Raw genomic sequence first — 20720 nt, forward strand, 5'->3', positions numbered from 1 at the left:
CAGACAGGACAGATGATAAAAGGGTAACAGATCCTTCCCACATAAACAAAAAGGCGGAAGGGCCGAATGTGGAACCACTTGGGAGACAGCACATAATCACATATATATGTATAAGCAGGACATCCCGCACCGTAACCATGTCTCACACCACATACCTGTAAGTACTAAAGGGTCACACACCGGCACTTGATAAAGCCACACGCGAAACGCGCGTTGGGGAACCGGTCCACGCCAACAGAGGTAATGTGCCTACGCCACTGTGCGATTTAACCCTTAGGCCTCTATTTGATTGGGCAATTTAACCCCTTGTTTTTCCATTAAGCTGCACCTGCACTTGCACCTTACCAATCACTAATCTCACCCCTGTGAGTATAGTTACTACACTCGGCCATAATTTTATTCAGGCCTCTTTACCATCTTTACTTAAGCCATATAGGTACAGATATATTAACTTAAGGAGGGGCTTTTTTCCCACCGTAGATTAACTTTTTTCTGAATACCTATATGTTCCTTTTTTTCACATAAAGCCCAATAGTGCCATTTACCCGTAGGCTGGTCCGCATATAGTTTACACTATGTCTTCGCAATTTCTTATCTTTTGTCTTATTTAAAATGTTGATTTTAACTATTGATTGAAATAAAACGTTTTGTATTTTAAGGCTATAGCTTTTTTCGCTTTCTTGGATGTATATCTTCTTCAGACTGTGCGGCCTCATGGCCGTGGTAGGCGATAAGGGATCAGCTGAGGCCGCCCAGTCTGAAGCAGGTGTAAGGACATGTGTGAGCGGCAAACATATTAACTGCACAAGGCCACGAATCCCAGCCACGCAGTGTGGTTTTTTGAAAACACACTGCGGGTCTGGGATTCATGGCCATTGCTAATCGCACCGGCCAACATGAAATGAGGTGAGAAGAGAGGCAGCGCTCACAGCGCATGGCCAAGGGATCACAATAGCGCAGACTCCTGTACAGCAAATAACAACGCTCAGGAGGCTGCGCCCAGCACCAAGGCGTTATTTATGTGCACCTGTGCTGCGTCTCCTTAAATAGACAAGTCACGCCTCCAATACAGAACTGAACTACTGTTCAATGGGCTAAATTGTGTACGTCTTTCATTCTGCATGTGCAATGAGCAAAACTTAAAGAGCAACCTTTAACTTGTAGAGCTTTACTACTGCACAAGGTGTGGCTCTTCAACATTGTAACACCTGAGGGTGGGTTAAAGGTTACCTTTGAAATTGGTTCAAGTAGGCTTCCGCCTACACTCTGCTCCTCCTGCAGACCCTGGGCTCTTACTACGCCAGATGGGGCCCGGAAGTGCTGGCTGCACAGAGAAAAACACCCACCATTGTGTCAGTGGGGTTCAGCACCGCCAGCTGTTCCCCTGCTGTGTAGCCGGCATCGTGTCCAGCACAAGCCACGCTGGCACAACCGACCAAAAGCTGCCACCAGTGCAGGCTTCGGCCTACACTCTGCTCCTCTCCTCCTCCTGCTGACCCTGGGCTATAACACTGCCAGCTGTAGCCTGGAAGTGCTAGCTGCACAGAGAAAAACACCCGCCAATGTGTTAGTTGGGTTCAGCACCGCCAGCTGTTCCCCTGCTGTGTAGCCGGCATCGTGTCCAGCACAAGCCACGCTGGCACAACAGACCAAAAGCTGCCACCAGTGCAGGCTTCGGCCTACACTTTGCTCCTCTCCTCCTCCTGCTGACTCTGGGCTATAACACCGCCAGTTTTTGCCCGGACATGCTAGCTGCACAGAGAAAAACACCAGTCAATGTGTCAGTGGGGTTCAGCACCGCCAGCTGTTCCCCTGCTGTGTAGCTGGCAATGTGTCCTGCAAACGCCATGCAGGCACCTGAACTGAAATTAAAGGGAACCTGGCCCCACCCCCATAGGTGTTTCTATGTATAACAGCCACCTAGTACAGCAGTACTGCTGCATTTGTACAAGGTGGCTGATTTTTTCTCCTTGCCCACATTGAATTAAACATTTAAAATATGTGTCACATTACAGACCATTACAATGTCCCTGAGGTGTGACTTTCCTTTCTAATGACACGCACCACCCCCCTTGGTAGCGCTGCCCGTCTTCTGACATCATTGGTTGGCTGCCTGTGCCTGTGCGTCCACCCTGCCCGACACAACCCCCCTCGTTGTCTCATATATTTTGGCTGCGAGGGTGTGATTGATGGGCATGTGCAGTGCATATGTTCGCCTGTCTTAACTCATCTCCTTCCGCCTTCTTCAGACTGTGCGGCCTCATGGCCGTGGTAGGCGATAAGGGATCAGCTGAGGCCGCCCAGTCTGAAGCAGGTGTAAGGACATGTGTGAGCGGCAAACATATTTACTGCACAAGGCCACGAATCCCAGCCACGCAGTGTGATTTTTTGAAAACACACTGCGGGCCTGGGATTCATGGCCATTGCTAACTGCACCGGCCAACATGAAATGAGGTGAGAAGACAGGCAGCGCTCACAGCGCATGGCCAAGGGATCACAATAGCGCAGACTCCTGTACAGCAAATAACAACGCTCAGGAATCTGCAACTAGGTGTAAATTTTGACACCTGTGCTGCGTCTCCTTAAAAAGACAAGTCATGCCTCCACTACTGTTTGACAGTATAATGGGCTAAATAGTGTACGTGTTTTATTCAGCGTGTGCAATGAGCAAAATTAATAGAGCAACCTTTGACTTGTGCAGCATTAATGCTGCACAAGGTGTGGCTCTTGTACCTTGCAACACCTGAGGGGGGGTTAAAGGTAACTTTTGAAATTGGTTCAACTAGGCTTCGGCCTACACTCTGTTCCTCTCCTCCTCCTGCTGACCCTGGGCTCTAACACCGCTAGTTTTTGCCCGGAAGTGCTAGCTGCACAGAGAAAAACACCAGCCAATGTGTTAGTGGGGTTCAGCACCGCCAGCTGTTCCCCTGCTGTGTAGCCGGCATCGTGTCCAGCACAAGCCACGCTGGCACAACTGACCAAAAGCTGCCACCAGTGCAGGCTTCGGCCTACACTCTGCTCCTCTCCTCCTCCTGCTGACCCTGGGCTCAAACACCGCCAGTTTTTGCCCGGACATGCTAGCTTCACAGGGAAGAACACCAGCCAATGTGTTAGTGGGGTTCAGCACCGCCAGCTGTTCCCCTGCTGTGTAGCCGGCAACGTGACCTGCAAACGCCACGCAGGCACATGAACTGAAATTGAAGAGAGCCTGCCCCCCCCCCCAGGTGTTTCTATGTATAACAACCACCTTGTACAGCAGTAATGCTGCATTTGTACAAGGTGGCTGACTTTTTCTACTTGCCCACGTGGAACTCAACACGTACAAAATGTGTCTCATTGAGACCATTCCACTGTCCCTGAGGTGTGACTTTCCTTTCTAATGATACGCAGCACCCCCCTTGGTAGCGCTTCCCGTCTTCTGACATCATTGGTTGGCTGGCTGCGCCTGTGCGTCCGCCCTGTCTGAAACAATGCTCCTCATTGTCTTACTTATTTTGACTGCGAGGGTGTGATTGATGGGCACGAGCAGTGCATATCTTCGCCTGTTTTAACTCATCTCCTTCCGCCTTCTTCAGACTGTGCGGCCTCATGGCCGCGGCATGCGAGAAGGGATCAGCTGAGGCCGCCCAGTCTGATGCAGGTGTAAGGACATGAGTGACAGGCGAAAAAATTTACTGCGCAAGGTCACGAATCCCAGCCCCGTAGTGTGACTTAAAGAAAAGACACTGCGGGTCTGGGTTTCATGGCCATCGCTAACCGCAACGGCCAACATGAAATGAGGTCAGAAGACAGGCAGCGCTCACAGCGCATGGCTAAGGGATAACAAGAGCTCAGACTCCTGTACAGCAAATAACAACGCTCAGGAAGCTGCGCCCATGCACCAAGGTGTTATTTTGGACACCTGTGCTGCGTCTCCTTAAAAAGACAAGTCACGCCTCCACTACTGTTTGACAGTATAATGGACTTAATAGTGTACGTGTTTTATTCAGCGTGTGCAAGGAGCAAAATTAATAGAGCAACCTTTTACTTGTGCAGCATTAATGCTGCACAAGGTGTGGCTCTTGTACCTTGCAACACCTGAGGGGGGGTTAAAGGTTACCTTTGAAATTGGTTCAACTAGGCTTCGGCCTACACTCTGCTCCTCTCCTCCTCCTGCTGACCCTGGGCTCTAACACCGCTAGTTTTTGCCCGGAAATGCACGCTGCACAGAGAAAAACACCAGCCATTGTGTTAGTGGGGTTCAGCACCGCCAGCTGTTCCCCTGCTGTGTAGCCGGCATCGTGTCCAGCACAAGCCACGCTGGCACAACAGACCAAAAGCTTCCACCAGTGCAGGCCTCAGCCTACACTCTGCTCCTCTCCTCCTCCTGCTGACCCTGGGCTCAAACACCGCTAGTTTTTGCCCGGAAGTGCTAGCTGCACAGAGAAAAACACCAGCCAATGTGTTAGTGGGGTTCAGCACCGCCAGCTGTTCCCCTGCTGTGTAGCCGGCATCGTGTCCAGCACAAGCCACGCTGGCACAACAGACCAAAAGCTGCCACCAGTGCAGGCTTCGGCCTACACTTTGCTCCTCTCCTCCTCCTGCTGACACTGGGCTCAAACACCGCTAGTTTTTGCCCGGAAGTGCTAGCTGCACAGAGAAAAACACCAGCCAATGTGTTAGTGGGGTTCAGCACCGCCAGCTGTTCCCCTGCTGTGTAGCCGACAATGTGACCTGCAAACGACACGCAGGCACATGAACTGAAATTGAAGGGAGCCTGCCCCCTACCCCCAGGTGTTTCTATGTATAATACCCACCTTGTACAGCAGTACTGCTGCATTTGTACAAGGTGGCTGACTTTTTCTCCTTGCCCACGTGGAACTCAACACGTACAAAATGTGTCTCATTAGAGACCATTACAATGTCCCTGAGGTGTGACTTTCCTTTTTAATGACACGCAGCACCCCCATTGTTAGCGCTGCCCGTCTTCTGACATCATTGGTTGGCTGGCTGTGCCTGTGCGTCCGCCCTGCCCGACACAACGCCCCTCGTTGTCTCATATATTTTGACTGCGAGGGTGTGATTGATGGGCACGAGCAATGCATATTTTCGCCTGTCTTCACTCCCCTCCTTCCGCCTTCTTCAGACTGTGCGGCCTCATGGCCGTGGCAGGCGATAAGGGATCAGCTGAGGCGGCCCAGTCTAAAGCAGGTGTAAGGACATGTGTGAGCGGCGAACATATTTACTGCACAAGGCCACGAATCCCAGCACCGCAGTGTGACTTTATGAAAAGGCACTGTGGGTCTGGGATTTAAGACCATCGTTAACCGCACCGGCCAACATGAAATGAGGTCATAAGACGGGCTGCACTAACAGGGTATTGCCAAGGGATAACACAAGAGCGCAGACTACTGTACTGCAAATAACAATGCTCAGGAATCTGCACCCAGCACCTAGGTGTAAATTTTGACACCTGTGCTGCGTCTTCTTCAAAAGACAAGTCACGCCTCCACTACTGTAAGACTGTATAATGGGATAAATAGTGTACGTGTTTTATTCAGCGTGTGCAAGGAGCAAAATTAAGAGAGCAACCTTTGACTTGTGCAGCATTAATGCTGCACAAGGTGTGGCTCTTGTACCTTGCAACACCTGAGGGGGGGTTAAAGGTTACCTTTGAAATTGGTTCAACTAGGCTTCGGCCTACACTCTGCTCCTCTCCTCCTCCTGCTGACCCTGGGCTCTAACACTGCTAGTTTTTGCCCGGAAATGCGAGCTGCACAGAGAAAAACACCAGCCAATGTGTTAGTGGGGTTCAGCACCGCCAGCTGTTCCCCTGCTGTGTAGCCGGCATCGTGTCCAGCACAAGCCACGCTGGCACAACCGACCAAAAGCTGCCACCAGTGCAGGCTTCGGCCAAAACTCGGCTCCTTTCCTCCTCCTGCTGCCCCTGGGCTCAAACACCGCTAGTTTTTGCCCGGAAGTGCTAGCTGCACAGAGAAAAACACCAGCCAATGTGTTAGTGGGGTTCAGCACCGCCAGCTGTTCCCCTGCTGTGTAGCCAGCATCGTGTCCAGCACAAGCCACGCTGGCACAACCGACCAAAAGCTGCCACCAGTGGAGGCTTCGGCCTACACTCTGCTCCTCTCCTCCTCCTGCTGACCCTGGGCTATAACACCGCCAGTTTTTGCCCGGACGTGCTAGCTGCACAGAGAAAAACACCAGTCAATGTGTCAGTGGGGTTCAGCACCGCCAGCTGTTCCCCTGCTGTGTAGCTGGCAATGTGTCCTGCAAACGCCATGCAGGCACCTGAACTGAAATTAAAGGGAACCTGGCCCCACCCCCCCAGGTGTTTCTATGTATAACAGCCACCTAGTACAGCAGTACTGCTGCATTTGTACAAGGTGGCTGATTTTTTCTCCTTGCCCACGTTGAATTAAACATTTAAAATATGTGTCTCATTACAGACTATTACAATGTCCCTGAGTTGTGACTTTCCTTTTTCATGACACGCACCACCCCCCTTGGTAGCGCTGCCCGTCTTCTGACATCATTGGTTGGCTGCCTGTGCCTGTGCGTCCGCCCTGCCCGACACAACCCCCCTCGTTGTCTCATATATTTTGGCTGCGAGGGTGTGATTGATGGGCATGTGCAGTGCATATGTTCGCCTGTCTTAACTCATCTCCTTCCGCCTTCTTCATACTGTGCAGCCTCATGGCCGTGGTAGGCGATAAGGGATCAGCTGAGGCCGCCCAGTCTGAAGCAGGTGTAAGGACATGTGTGAGCGGCAAACATATTTACTGCACAAGGCCACGAATCCCAGCCACGCAGTGTGATTTTTTGAAAACACACTGCGGGCCTGGGATTCATGGCCATTGCTAACCGCACCGGCCAACATGAAATGAGGTGAGAAGACAGGCAGCGCTCACAGCGCATGGCCAAGGGATCACAATAGCGCAGACTCCTGTACAGCAAATAACAACGCTCAGAAATCTGCGCCCAGCACCTAGGTGTAAATTTTGACACCTGTGCTGCGTCTCCTTAAAAAGACAAGTCATGCCTCCACTACTGTTTGACAGTATAATGGGCTAAATAGTGTACGTGTTTTATTCAGCGTGTGCAATGAGCAAAATTAATAGAGCAACCTTTGACTTGTGCAGCATTAATGCTGCACAAGGTGTGGCTCTTGTACCTTGCAACACCTGAGGGGGGGTTAAAGGTAACTTTTGAAATTGGTTCCACTAGGCTTCGGCCTACACTCTGCTCCTCTCCTGCTCCTGCTGACCCTGGGCTCTAACACCGCTAGTTTTTGCCCGGAAGTGCTAGCTGCACAGAGAAAAACACCAGCCAATGTGTTAGTGGGGTTCAGCACCGCCAGCTGTTCCCCTGCTGTGTAGCCGGCATCGTGTCCAGCACAAGCCACGCTGGCACAACTGACCAAAAGCTGCCACCAGTACAGGCTTCGGCCTACACTCGGCTCCTTTCCTCCTCCTGCTGACCCTGGGCTCAAATACCGCCAGTTTTTGCCCGGACATGCTAGCTGCACAGGGAAGAACACCAGCCAATGTGTTAGTGGGGTTCAGCACCGCCAGCTGTTCCCCTGCTGTGTAGCCGGCAACGTGACCTGCAAACGCCACGCAGGCACATGAACTGAAATTGAAGAGAGCCTGCCCCCCACCCCCAGGTGTTTCTATGTATAACAGCCACCTTGTACAGCAGTAATGCTGCATTTGTACAAGGTGGCTGACTTTTTCTACTTGCCCACGTGGAACTCAACACGTACAAAATGTGTCTCATTGAGACCATTCCACTGTCCCTGAGGTGTGACTTTTCTTTCTAATGATACGCAGCACCCCCCTTGGTAGCGCTTCCCATCTTCTGACATCATTGGTTGGCTGGCTGCGCCTGTGCGTCCGCCCTGTCTGAAACAATGCTCCTCGTTGTCTTACTTATTTTGACTGCGAGGGTGTGATTGATGGGCACGAGCAGTGCATATCTTCGCCTGTTTTAACTCATCTCCTTCCGCCTTCTTCAGACTGTGCGGCCTCATGGCCGCGGCATGCGAGAAGGGATCAGCTGAGGCTGCCCAGTCTGATGCAGGTGTAAGGACATGAGTGACAGGCGAAAAAATTTACTGCGCAAGGTCACGAATCCCAGCCCCGTAGTGTGACTTAAAGAAAAGACACTGCGGGTCTGGGTTTCATGGCCATCGCTAACCGCAACGGCCAACATGAAATGAGGTCAGAAGACAGGCAGCGCTCACAGCGCATGGCCAAGGGATAACAAGAGCGCAGACTTCTGTACAGCAAATAACAATGCTCAGGAAGCTGCACCCATGCACGAAGGTGTTATTTTGGACACCTGTGCTGCGTCTCCTTAAAAAGACAAGTCACGCCTCCACTACTGTTTGACAGTATAATGGGCTAAATAGTGTACGTGTTTTATTCAGCGTGTGCAAGGAGCAAAATTAATAGAGCAACCTTTTACTTGTGCAGCATTAATGCTGCACAAGGTGTGGCTCTTGTACCTTGCAACACCTGAGGGGGGGTTAAAGGTTACCTTTGAAATTGGTTCAACTAGGCTTCGGCCTATACTCTGCTCCTCTCCTCCTCCTGCTGACCCTGGGCTCTAACACTGCTAGTTTTTGCCCGGAAATGCGAGCTGCACAGAGAAAAACACCAGCCAATGTGTTAGTGGTGTTCAGCACCGTCAGCTGTTCCCCTGCTGTGTAGCCGGCATCGTGTCCAGCACAAGCCACGCTGGCACAACCGACCAAAAGCTGCCACCAGTGCAGGCTTCGGCCAACACTCGGCTCCTCTCCTCCTCCTGCTGCTCCTGGGCTCAAACACCTCTAGTTTTTGCCCGGAAATGCGAGCTGCACAGAGAAAAACACCAGCCAATGTGTTAGTGGGGTTCAGCACCGCCAGCTGTTCCCCTGCTGTGTAGCCGGCATCGTGTCCAGCACAAGCCACGCTGGCACAACTGACCAAAAGCTGCCACCAGTGCAGGCTTCGGCCATCACTCGGCTCCTCTCCTCCTCCTGCTGCCCCTGGGCTCAAACACCGCTAGTTTTTGCCCGGAAGTGCTAGCTGCACAGAGAAAAACACCAGCCAATGTGTTAGTGGGGTTCAGCACCGCCAGCTGTTCCCCTGCTGTGTAGCCGGCAACGTGACCTGCAAACGCCACGCAGGCACATGAACTGAAATTGAAGGAAGCTGGCCTCCCACCCCCAGGTGTTTCTATGTATAACAGCCACCTTGTACAGCAGTACTGCTGCATTTGTACAAGGTGGCTGACTTTTTCTACTTGCCCACGTGGAACTCAACACGTACAAAATGTGTCTCATTGAGACCATTCCACTGTCCCTGAGGTGTGACTTTCCTTTCTAATGATGCGCAGCACCACCCTTGGTAGCGCTTCCCATCTTTTGACATCATTGGTTAGCTGGCTGCGCCTGTGCGTCCGCCCTGCTCGAAACAACGCCCCTTGGTATCTTATTTATTTTGTCAGCGAGGGTGTGGTTTATGGGCACGAGCAGTGCATATGTTCGCCTGTCGTCACTCATCTCCTTCCGCCTTCTTCAGACTGTGCAGCCTCATGGCCGCGGCATGCGAGAAGGGATCAGCAGAGGCCGCCCAGTCTGAAGCAGGTGTAAGGACGTGTGTGAGCGGCGAAAATATTTACTGCTGAAGGCCACGAATCCCAGCACCGCAGTGTGACTTTATAAAAAGGCACTGTGGGTCTGGGATTTATGGCCATCGTTAACCGCACCGGCCAACATGAAATGAGGTCATAAGACGGGCAGCGCTAACAGGGCATTGCCAAGGGATAACACAAGAGCGCAGACTCCTGTACAGCAAATAACAACGCTCAGGAAGCTGCGCCAAGCACCAAGGCGTTATTTGGGACACCTGTGCTGCGTCTCCTTAAAAAGACAAGTCACGCCTCCACTACAGTTTGACTGTAGAATGGGCTAAATTGTGTACGTCTTTCATTCAGCGTGTGCAAGTAGACAACTTAATAGAGCAACCTTTGACTTGTGCAGCATTAATGCTGCACAAGGTGTGGCTCTTGTACTTTGTAACACCTGAGGGGGGGTTAAAGGTTTCCTTTGAAATTGGTTCAACTAGGCTTCGGCCTACACTCTGCTCCTCTCCTCCTCCTGCTGCCCCTGGGCTCTAACACCGCAAGTTTTTGCCCTGAAGTGCTAGCTGCACAGACAAAAACACCCGCCATTGTGTCAGTGGGGTTCAGCAACGCCAGCTGTTCCCCCACTGTGTAGCCGGCAAAGTGTCCTGCAAACGCAACGCAGACACAAAGCTGCCTCCAGTGCAGGCTTCGGCCTACACTCTTCTCCCCCTGCTTACCCTTTGCTCCAACACCGCTAGTTGGGGCTCTAGGAAGACAATCTTTAATAGGCAACGCATCCGGGTTCCAGCACCGCCAGCTGGTTCTCGGCAGTGTTTTTGTCACGGGTACTCCCTCGTGCCCAGCCTGGTTCCAGCACCGTCAGCTATTTCCGGGTAGTGTCAAGCTCACTGAGACGCCTATGCTTGCCCCGTCGTGTTGCGGTCGGGTTAGCCAACTCCAGGGTGCCTCCAGTTTAGGAGCTTCCTATGTGGGCTGCATGAGTTGGTAGTCAAGGCTGGTTCTGTAGTGCCAGTAGGCCAAGCTCCCCCTGTAGGACTGTTGGGGTTCGGTAACTGCGGCTGCCTCGCGGCCTAGCTGTTCTCTCCTCTCCTGTGGACCTTCGGGTCCACCACCTGGTTCCAGCACCGTCAGCTGGTTCCGGGCCGAGCCTTTGGCTTAGGTGCCTCCTCCTGGGTATCCAAGTTCCGCCAACGTCAGGCGGTCCATGGTAGTGCTTTTAAGCGCGGGCACCTACAGCTTAGTAACCGGGTTCCGGCACCGTCAGCTGGTCCTCGGTCTTGCCATTGGCTCTTGCACACTGGGGCAACGCATCCGGGTTCCAGCACCGCCAACTGGTTCTCGGCAGTGTTTTTGTCATGGGTACTCCCTCGTGCCCAGCCTGGTTCCAGCACCGTCAGCTGTTTCCGGGTAGTGTCAAGCTCACTGAGACGCCTATGCTTGCCCCGTTGTGTTGCGGTCGGGTTAGCCAACTCCAGGGTGCCTCCAGTTTAGGAGCTTCCTATGTGGGCTGCATGAATTGGTAGTCAAGGCTGGTTCTGTAGTGCCAGTAGGCCAAGCTCCCCCTGTAGGACTGTTGGGGTTCGGTAACTGCGGCTGCCTCGCGGCCTAGCTGTTCTCTCCTCTCCTGTGGACCTTCGGGTCAACCACCTGGTTCCAGCACCGTCAGCTGGTTCCGGGCCGAGCCTTTGGCTTAGGTGCCTCCTCCTGGGTATCCGAGTTCCGCCAACGTCAGGCGGTCCTTGGTAGTGCTTTTAAGCGCGGGCACCTACAGCTTAGTAACCGGGTTCCAGCACCGTCAGCTGGTACTCGGTCGTGCCATTGGCTCTTGCACACTGGGGCGACGCATCCGGGTTCCAGCACCACCAGCTGGTTCTCGGCAGTGTTTTTGTCACGGGTACTCCCTCGTGCCCAGCCTGGTTCCAGCACCGTCAGCTGTTTCCGGGTACTGTCAAACTCACTGAGACACCTATGCGTTGCCCCGTCGTGTTGCGGTCGAGTTAGCCAACTCCAGGGTGCCTCCAGTTTAGGAGCTTCCTATGTGGGCTGCGTAAATTGGTAGTCAAGGCTGGTTCTGTAGTGCCAGTAGGCCAAGCTCCCCCTGTAGGACTGTTGGGGTTCGGTAACTGCGGCTGCCTCGCGGCCTAGCTGTTCTCTCCTCTCCTGTGGACCTTCTGGTCCACATCCTGGTTCCAGCACCGTCAACTGGTTCTCGGCAGTGTCTTTTGCTCTTGTACCTTCTGCTCCCCATCCTGGTTCCAGTACCGTCAGCTGGTTCCGGGCAGAGCCTTTGGCTTAGGTGCCTCCTTCTGGGTATCCAAGTTCCACCAACGTCAGGCGGTCCATGGTAGTGCTTTTTAGCACGGGTACCTCCTGCTTAGTAACCGGGTTCCAGTAACGTCAGCTGGTCCTCGGTAGTTCCATAGGCTCTTGAACCTTCGGGTAGCCATCCGAGTTCCAGTTCCATCAGCTGGTTCTTGGCATTTTCTCAGCCTTCCTGTACCTTCTGCTACATTTCCAAGTTGAAGACCCTAAAGCCGACGACCCAGAAGACCACCCCGATGACGACGACGACGGCGGAGACGACGACGGCGGAGACGATGACGGCGTAGACGACGACCCTGGAGACGACGACCCTGGAGACGACGACATGGAAGACCGAGAAGCAGAAGAACAAGAGGCTGCAGAACAAAGAGCAGAAGAACATTAAGCATAACACTTAATATCAGAGCAAAAGATATTATCTAAATTATATGCAGAAGAAGACTAAGCAGTGTATGGGGGTGAGTCCGTTCCTCCTCGTGGTGCCCCTGGATAAAGCCTGATGCTGCAGGCCAAACTGAACGCGGACAAATGTAACTTTTGTGACTGGCAGAACGGAAGGTGTAATCTTCCAACTTTTATAGATAACAACTACGGGAATGCCTGTCACAAATGAGAATATGATGAAGAAGTAGAATAGGAAGAATAATAATAGTTGAAGAAAATTAATATGTAGAATAGGAAGAATAATAATAGTTGAATAAAATGAATATGAAGAATGTAATAAAAAAAAAATAGGTAGAAGATGAAGAAGAAGATGAATAAGGTGAAGAAAGTTGATGTCAAAGATGCTGATGATGATGAAGATGAAAGTGTGGGAAAAGTAAAAAAAAAAAAAGGGGAAGGGCGTGGAATAGTGAAACATCAATATCTGACAAAATAAAAAAAAAATTACATAGTCAATATCTTTGTCACTACGAACGTCTTTAAAAAAAAAAAAAAAGGCTATTCTATTTGATTGTGCTAAACCTCTATGACTTTAATGTCTCCGCCACCTCCCCAAATACATCCTGCATTATTCTTTGTTGTTTTCCTTCATGTAGAATGAACCTACAAGGAAAGAAAGGGTTTATTTTAATTCCGATATTTTGGTCCCATTGACTTGCATTGGGATCGGGTATCGGTATCGGCGATATCCGATATTTTAAGAATATCGGCCAATCCAATCCGATACCGATACTTTCCGGTATCGGAAGGTATCGCTCAACACTACTATTCACCGAAAAATAGCCCAGACAGGCAAAGAGTTAAAAGAGATCACATAGAGGTGCCACCAATAGCAGAGATCCCAACTCATTTAATTAACCTGGATGAATTTCTCAGTTCTAGCAAGCCTGCCACTGAAGGTTTCTTGGCTAGCCTTTTTAATTCATTTAATGAATCTATGAGGATAGGATTTGAATTACAGAGCAAAACCCTGCAGGAAACTTGTAACAATTTCATCCAAAGATTCGAGAAGAATAAAAAAAGATTAACTCTTGTTGAAAAAGACACCATCTACCTATCCAAACAGAATTCTAATCTTCAAGCTGAGATCCTATTCCTCAAAAATAAGTTAACAGACCTCGAAGATCGTAATTGAAGAAATAACTTAAAGATAAGAGGCATAAGGTGACCTCTCAAACTATACTAAAAATCTATTAAAAAAACTGGTCCCCAATCTCTCTGACTTACAACTTAACATTGACCGCATCCATCGCCTACCACGTCCTAAGGGGATACCCCAAGAAAAGCCCAGGGATACTATCCTTAGAGTACATTTCTTCTAAACAAAAGAAAAGATTTTGAAAGGTATCAGGGAAAAAGGTTCCTTCCCTGACCCGTATAGGAACATAAAATTGTTCTCATACTTCTCCAAAGCGACGATGGATACGCGTAGATCCTTTAAAGACATAACAGCTAAACTTAGAGACCTCAAAGTGCCCTATAGATGGGGCTTCCCAACAAAACTCTTAGTGTGGTACAACAGCAAAAGTTATCCAATCGATACCCCTCAAGAAGGCTTGAGATTTATTAAGTTCCTCATGGAAGAACCTACCTTTAAAGATAAAGATTAGAAAATATGCTTATTTTCATAATTTAATTCTTTCAATAGACCTCTAACTCTGAGGTGTCTTTGTGGGCCTCAGCCACAAGTCTTGTATACCCCACACTTAGGTGAAACTCAATAAATTTGGAGTCCTCCAGGAGAAACCCTAAGTTAGTTTCTGTGTATTTTGGCTAGTTTTAGATAGGCCAACCACCAGTTTTGTTGTATTTATTTTTATCGCTCAGTTTTGTTTCATTCATAATTAATAATGAAAATCCTTTCTTATAATGTTAGAGGCATCAACAGCCCTAATAAAAGATTTACCATTTGGAAAGAGATTATTCATTCTCATGCCAATATTGTATGTCTACAGGAGGTGAAATTAGCGAAAGACAATCATCCAACTTTTCAGCACAAAAAATGTCCACATATCTTTAAATCTCTACATTCGTCTAAAAAAGGGGGTGTCGCCACTTTAATAAGTAGCGATGTCCCATTCCAACTTGTTGATGAGGTAACAGACCATTTGGGCAAGTTCCATATCCTTACTTGTTATTTAAACAACAAACCTTGTACAGTGGTGAATGTATATGTCCAAGCACAAATCACATTTCCTTTTTAAATAATCTACATAAAAAAGTGAATAAAATTAAAATAGGAGATATCATATGGATAGGAGACTTTAACATTGTGCCTGATAGCATTATGGATTCCTCCTCTCTAGTCCATTACAAGGTGCCAGTTTTAAAAAAGTGGTTGATTTAAAATGAACTCTACAACATTTTCACATGTCTTATTTCTTCTTCCCGTGAGTATTCTCACTATTCTGACGTGCATAAAACATCTTCCCGTATAGAGTTAATTTTGACAAATGTTTTTACCCTCTCCAAATTTAAGAGTTTTCAAATTTAAAAAAAAAGTATTTCAGATCATGCCCCAGTGTTAGCAGACTTTCTTCTAGGACCCCCACTCGGAAATAACTACCTATGGAAATGTAATCCTACATTGTTCAAAATTCCAGACTATAAGCAGGAAATAGAGACTATACTAAATAATTACTTCAAAGAGAATATGTCTGAAGATATAAATGCATTTACACTGTGGAACGCCCACAAGGCGGTCGCCAGGGGAAGTCTCATACAATTAGCTGCAAGATATAAAAAGAAAAACAGGGAAAAGATTGCTAACCTACAGATCTAAATCAATACAAAAGAATTACAGCAAAATAATCTGCAAATACCATCTTCAAATATACAGGCGGAAATCTTGGAGTTGAGGCAAAAACTGAAATCCGAGATTTTCCAAGAATATGACTATGTTATAAAGGCCTCAAAATTCAAAGGGTATACATCATTAAACAAGCCTACCAAATATATGATGGTAAAGATTAAAAAAGAATGTATCAACAGAAGAATTAACAAAATTATTTCCTTGTCAGGAGAAGTTATGATTCATCCCAAAGACATTGTTATCTCTTTCGCAGACTTTTTTCGTCAATTATACAATTTGAAAGATGACCCGTATACACCAAGTATCGACCCAGACTCCATTAACGCATTCCTATCTAGTATTAACCTCCCTAAAATAACTCCATCTGACTTAATATCTATTAATTGTCCCTTTACAGAAAAATAAATAATCGATACTATTAATAAATCAAAGAATCAAAAAACACCCGGCCCAGATGGATTTTCCAATGAATATTTTAAATCTTTTTCAAAAATTCTAGCCCCGCACTTAGCTTCTATTTTTGCTCTTGCCTCCTCTCAGGGTTTCTTTCCTAAAGAGATGCAAGAAGCAGTTATCGTTATGATTCCCAAAACTGGGGGGATCCTGAGAAGATGCAAGACTACCGTCCTATCTCACTAATAAATAGTGATACAAAAATGTATTCCAAGATTTTGGTGGATCGATTAAAAAATATTCTCCCACGTTTGCTGGTAGATGACCAGATGGGATTCACTGATGGATGCCAAGCATCAGACGGGACCCAGACGGTGATCAATCTAATCAACATTATCCAAAATTCAAATTCAAAAGCAGCCTTTTTAACCTTAGATGCTGAAAAGGCTTTTGACAGGAGAAACTGGTCTTATTTGAGAGCGACACTTGAAAAGTTTTGGTTTGATTCTAAATTTATGTCCAGTATCTTTGCTCAGTATTCGGGACCTAGTGCCAGGATCTACTCCAATAATTTCATGTCAGATTCGTTCAACATTTCCAATGGCACACGTCAAGGGTGTCCTTTGTCACCCCTGCTCTTTGTCCTTGCAATGGAACCTTTGGCAGAGAGAATCAGATCCAATATAGATATTCTTGGAATTGAGATCCAATCCCGTCAATTTAAAATTAGCATGTATGCAGATGATATTTTTCTTACACTACTTAATCCAGCAGCCTCGATTGAAGCTCTCTCTTCAGAGTTAGACACATTCTCCAAGATATCATATTTTAAGATAAATCCACATAACTCTAAATATGTAACTTTTAATATGAATGAATCACATGTTGCAGATTTGAGGGATCGGATAAATCTAGCTGGGGAGGGCGACGAAGTAGTGTATTTAGGAATAATCTTAACAAACAGACTACAAAATATAATAAAAACTAACGCTGATAACATTTTTAAAACAATTTCTCTTGACATCTCTCAATTTGCTCAATCAGAACTTTCTTTATTCGGGAGAACAATGACTATCAAAACAATCATTCTACCCAAGATACTTTATCTTTTTAGAACTCTCCCAGTGACCTTCTGTCACGCTATGGTATGAAATATCATAAGTAGTTCTCTTGCTAGCCTGCGTGGGCTAAGCCCCCCTTCTTGGAGTAACAGTTTGTAGCTGCCAATTCCTGGCTTTCCTTCTCTGAGAGTATGGGGGAAGAGAGGTTTTATTGCCGAATGGAATTTACGACTGGCATTTCCTGTGTAAGCTCTTGTTCAGCTATACGTGAAGTAGAAACTTCAAGGATCCATGAAAGATTCTTTGTTTAGTTTTTGTTAGATATTAGGCAAACGATTTAAGCTAGAAATACGAAAATATATATTCTTATTCCCACTCGGTGTATCTACACATCCCATGAAACTCGGGCTTCTAACTCCGTCTGGTAAATAAGTAGGGTTTTCTCTGTAAATATGTATCCCAGATAGGACATATTTGATCTCATTAGAATGCTCACGTTAATCCGAGATGAATGATAGGTTTGGTCTGACTCTGTCATGTGTTGTAGCGAAGTTATAGCAAGTAGATAAATTTAAGATTGAAGTACTCAGAATGTAGAGAGAGGAGGGTCTGGATAAGCCAGCCCTTCTGTGATGTCAAAGCCTTAAGGTATTAAGTTTGTGGCAGGAGCCCCAGCTCAGTCCTTCTGCTTGATTTCTTCTTCTGGACTTCTTGTCCTATTGTCCTGGAAAAGCTGAGTACATCCCATGGACTGGGATGTATGGAAACTGCACTAGCCTGGGGTGTCCGCCATGCTTTTAACATGTGAGTGTTATCTTTTCTCATTTATTTCCTTTATGTTATAATTACCCATGTACATATTTGCAATTGTCTAATTTGTAACATCTTTATAAAATATTTTTGATAAAGCACTGCCTAATTTGTTAATGGGATATACTATTATATGTTAGTTCAGTTCTCCATGCTCTAAAAGCCGTACCCTGTCTCTTGAAGAGAATTACGCTACTGTGTTGGGTTAGCTTCGGACCCGTTTAATCGAAGCTGGTGGCAGCGAAAGTGTGCAGACTGTTGAGCGATGCTGAAGCGACTGCGGCATTGATAATTATTGTTCCTGCCTGAGTGGGAGTAGTTATCGCGTCGCTGCAGTGTGCTCAATAGCCGGTACATAGCAGGCAGCCTTTCTGGCGACTAATTACCCAGGGTGCAGTACCTAATCTGACCTGAGAGTAAGGGGGGCGCCAGAGAGCTGCAAATTTTAAGTCGAACTGTAAGTGGGATATACATAAATCCCTGCAGTTTGTGGTGTATTGAAAGCAGTGGGATACCTAAAATAAGCCCCTGCTGTAAACTAAGAGGTCAATAGCCTTGTGTGTGTTTTCTCATCACATTGTTAGCACTGGAGGGATAACTAAGATAAGCCCCCCTGCACATGTGATAGCCGTCTGTTGGTCTAAAGTCACCTCGACCCGTGACGTAGGGTTGACGGTCACGGTGTGAATCCTGACCAATTGGTGACAGCGGTCAGGGGAATCGTGACAATTGGTGGCAAGGCGGTGGGATATCTTAGAGCATTAGTGATTTGGTTTGAGTAATCATTCCTCTCACTAAAAACTTGCAGAAAGTTCTTGCGAGGACTCTGCGCAAATAAGTTTGAAGAACGAACTCAGTGCTTTTTAGTTGTGAGACAATTGCGTACTGGTAATTATCCCTTCCCTTTCTCTTCGTTTTTCTATCCTATCTTTTATTTGGCAACCATGGCTGCGAAAGGGGAAGCCTGGTACAACCAGCAGAAGAAGGACTTTCTTGCTGGGATATGCACGTGCCATGGCCTGAACCCCCAGGGCAAGACCAAGACTCAAATGGTCGTTGAACTGTTGCAATTTGAAGCAGACCAAGCCAGGCCACAGAGCCCAGAGGCCGCAGAAGCCAGCACAAGCGAACATGGTGCTGCAGCAGAGGTCCAACCACTGAATACGGGCCCTACTGGCAACCAGGGGGGTGCAGACCTCCTCCTGCAGCTGGCTCTGCAACAATGCTCCGCAGATGACCTAGAGAGACGTCTGCAGCTGATCCAGCAATACCAGGAGCGAGCCGAGAGAGAGGCCCGAGCCGAGCGGGAGGCTGAGAGAGCCGAGCGCCAAGCCCAGCGAGCACATGAACTGGAGATGCTCCGGCAGGGGGGGATGCCCTCCACCGCCCAGAGACGTGAGCCCAGCAGCGCTCAGATACCGAAGCCCCGGCCCGATCACTTCCCTGTTATGGAGAAGGACGGAGACTTGGACACTTTTCTGCGAGCCTTTGAGAAAGCCTGCAGACAGTACCGGCTGCCTACAGATGAATGGGCCCGATACCTGACACCAGGGCTGAGAGGTAAAGCTCTGGAGGCGTTTGCTGCCCTCCCTCAAGAACAAGATGGTGACTATGAGGCCATCAAGCAGGCTCTGATAGCCAAGTACCAGCTTACACCCGAGGTGTACCGTAGAAAGTTCCGGACCCTCCAACGTGGCCCACACGACAGCTACAGTGATGTGGTGCATGGACTGGGGACCCACTTTGACCAGTGGACCCAAGGACTGTCAGTGACCACCTTTGCACAGCTGCGAGACCTGATGATCAAAGACCAGTTCTTTCATCTTTGCCCAGCTGAGGTGCGACAGTTCGTGATGGACAGAGAACCCAAAGATGTGACGAAAGCAGCGCAGATTGCCGATGCCTATGAGGCCAACCGTAAATCGGAAGTGCGGAAGCCAGTCACCACCAGCTGGAGAGGGGGTAAGCCTGCAACCAACGCCAGTACCCCTGCCAGCCAGCACACCAGAGGTCCTGGTCCTGTGGCCAACAACACCAGACCTACCACCGAACCTCGCCAGTGTTACTACTGCAAGTGGCCTGGGCATATCAGTACCTTCTGTCCAGACAGGCCGAAGATCCCCCCAGCCAAGGCCCCAGGGCCTAATGCAGCAGTTCTTTTGGTGGGTGGTGTGGTTAGGAGGGTGTGTGACAACGTACAGCTTGTCACTGTGGGGGGCCATGTTGCTACAGGCCTCAAGGACACCGGGGCTGAACGAACCCTCATCCGACCCGAACTGGCGGCCCCTGAAGAAATCATTCCGGGGAAAACCCTAACTGTCACTGGGATTGGGGGCATCAGCTGTCCCTTACCGATGGCCCGAGGTTTTTATTGATTGGGGTGCCGGGAGCGGGATGAAGGAAGTGGGGCTGTCTGATAATTTGCCCACTGATGTTTTGTTGGGGACTGATTTGGGGAGGTTGGTTGCCCACTACGTCACTGATACCCCTCCCCAATCTACTAATGAGGGTAAAGTTAACCCTGATGATGATGATGATGGGAAATCGCATGTGTTACCTGACCATGCTTTATCCTGTAATGATGCATCTGGTAACCATTTTTTTCCTAGGATTGATGGTGAAAATGTTGTACCTGTGCCAGCTGAACCTGATAATGATTTTTCTGTGAAGGTTAATGTGTCCATAGGTACAGGCGTGCCCAGCCACGTCGCTCTGCGGAGTGAGACGGCTGAGGAACCCCTAGCAGGGGCAAGTGTCGGTGCTACAGGAAATGGGGAGATGCATGGGAACTGTGAGGAAGGTGATGCCATGAAAGTGACCAGTGCCACCGAGGAAGGTAACTGGCCCATAAGTAGCACTGCCCCTGGAGTGTTGGGGGTGGATGGGGAGGTAGAGCCCATAGCAGCGCCGGCTGATGGGACTGTAGAAATCCCCGGGGAGACAGCCTACGTAGCTGCTGTCACCCGCAGTCAGAGTGCCCGGAACGATGATAACTGTCAGCCTTCCGGACCCTCCTCAGTCACCACTGTGACTGAACCAGAGGTGGACCCAGAGCAGGTCCAAGAGGGTTCCCGTGGGGAAGGGACCCTGACATCGCTTTTGGCCTCCCCTAGCCAGGAGTTTCAGGCCGCTCTGCACACAAATGCGAGCCTAGAGAGTTTGAGACAACTTGCCGGGACGCACTTCTCCGAGGCTGATAAGGAGAAGGTGTTCTGGGAACGAGGAAGGTTGTACCGGGAGACAGTACCCGG

Source organism: Ranitomeya imitator, chromosome 5 (assembly GCF_032444005.1).
Source record: "Ranitomeya imitator isolate aRanImi1 chromosome 5, aRanImi1.pri, whole genome shotgun sequence".
NCBI classification, from domain to species: Eukaryota; Metazoa; Chordata; class Amphibia; order Anura; family Dendrobatidae; genus Ranitomeya; species Ranitomeya imitator.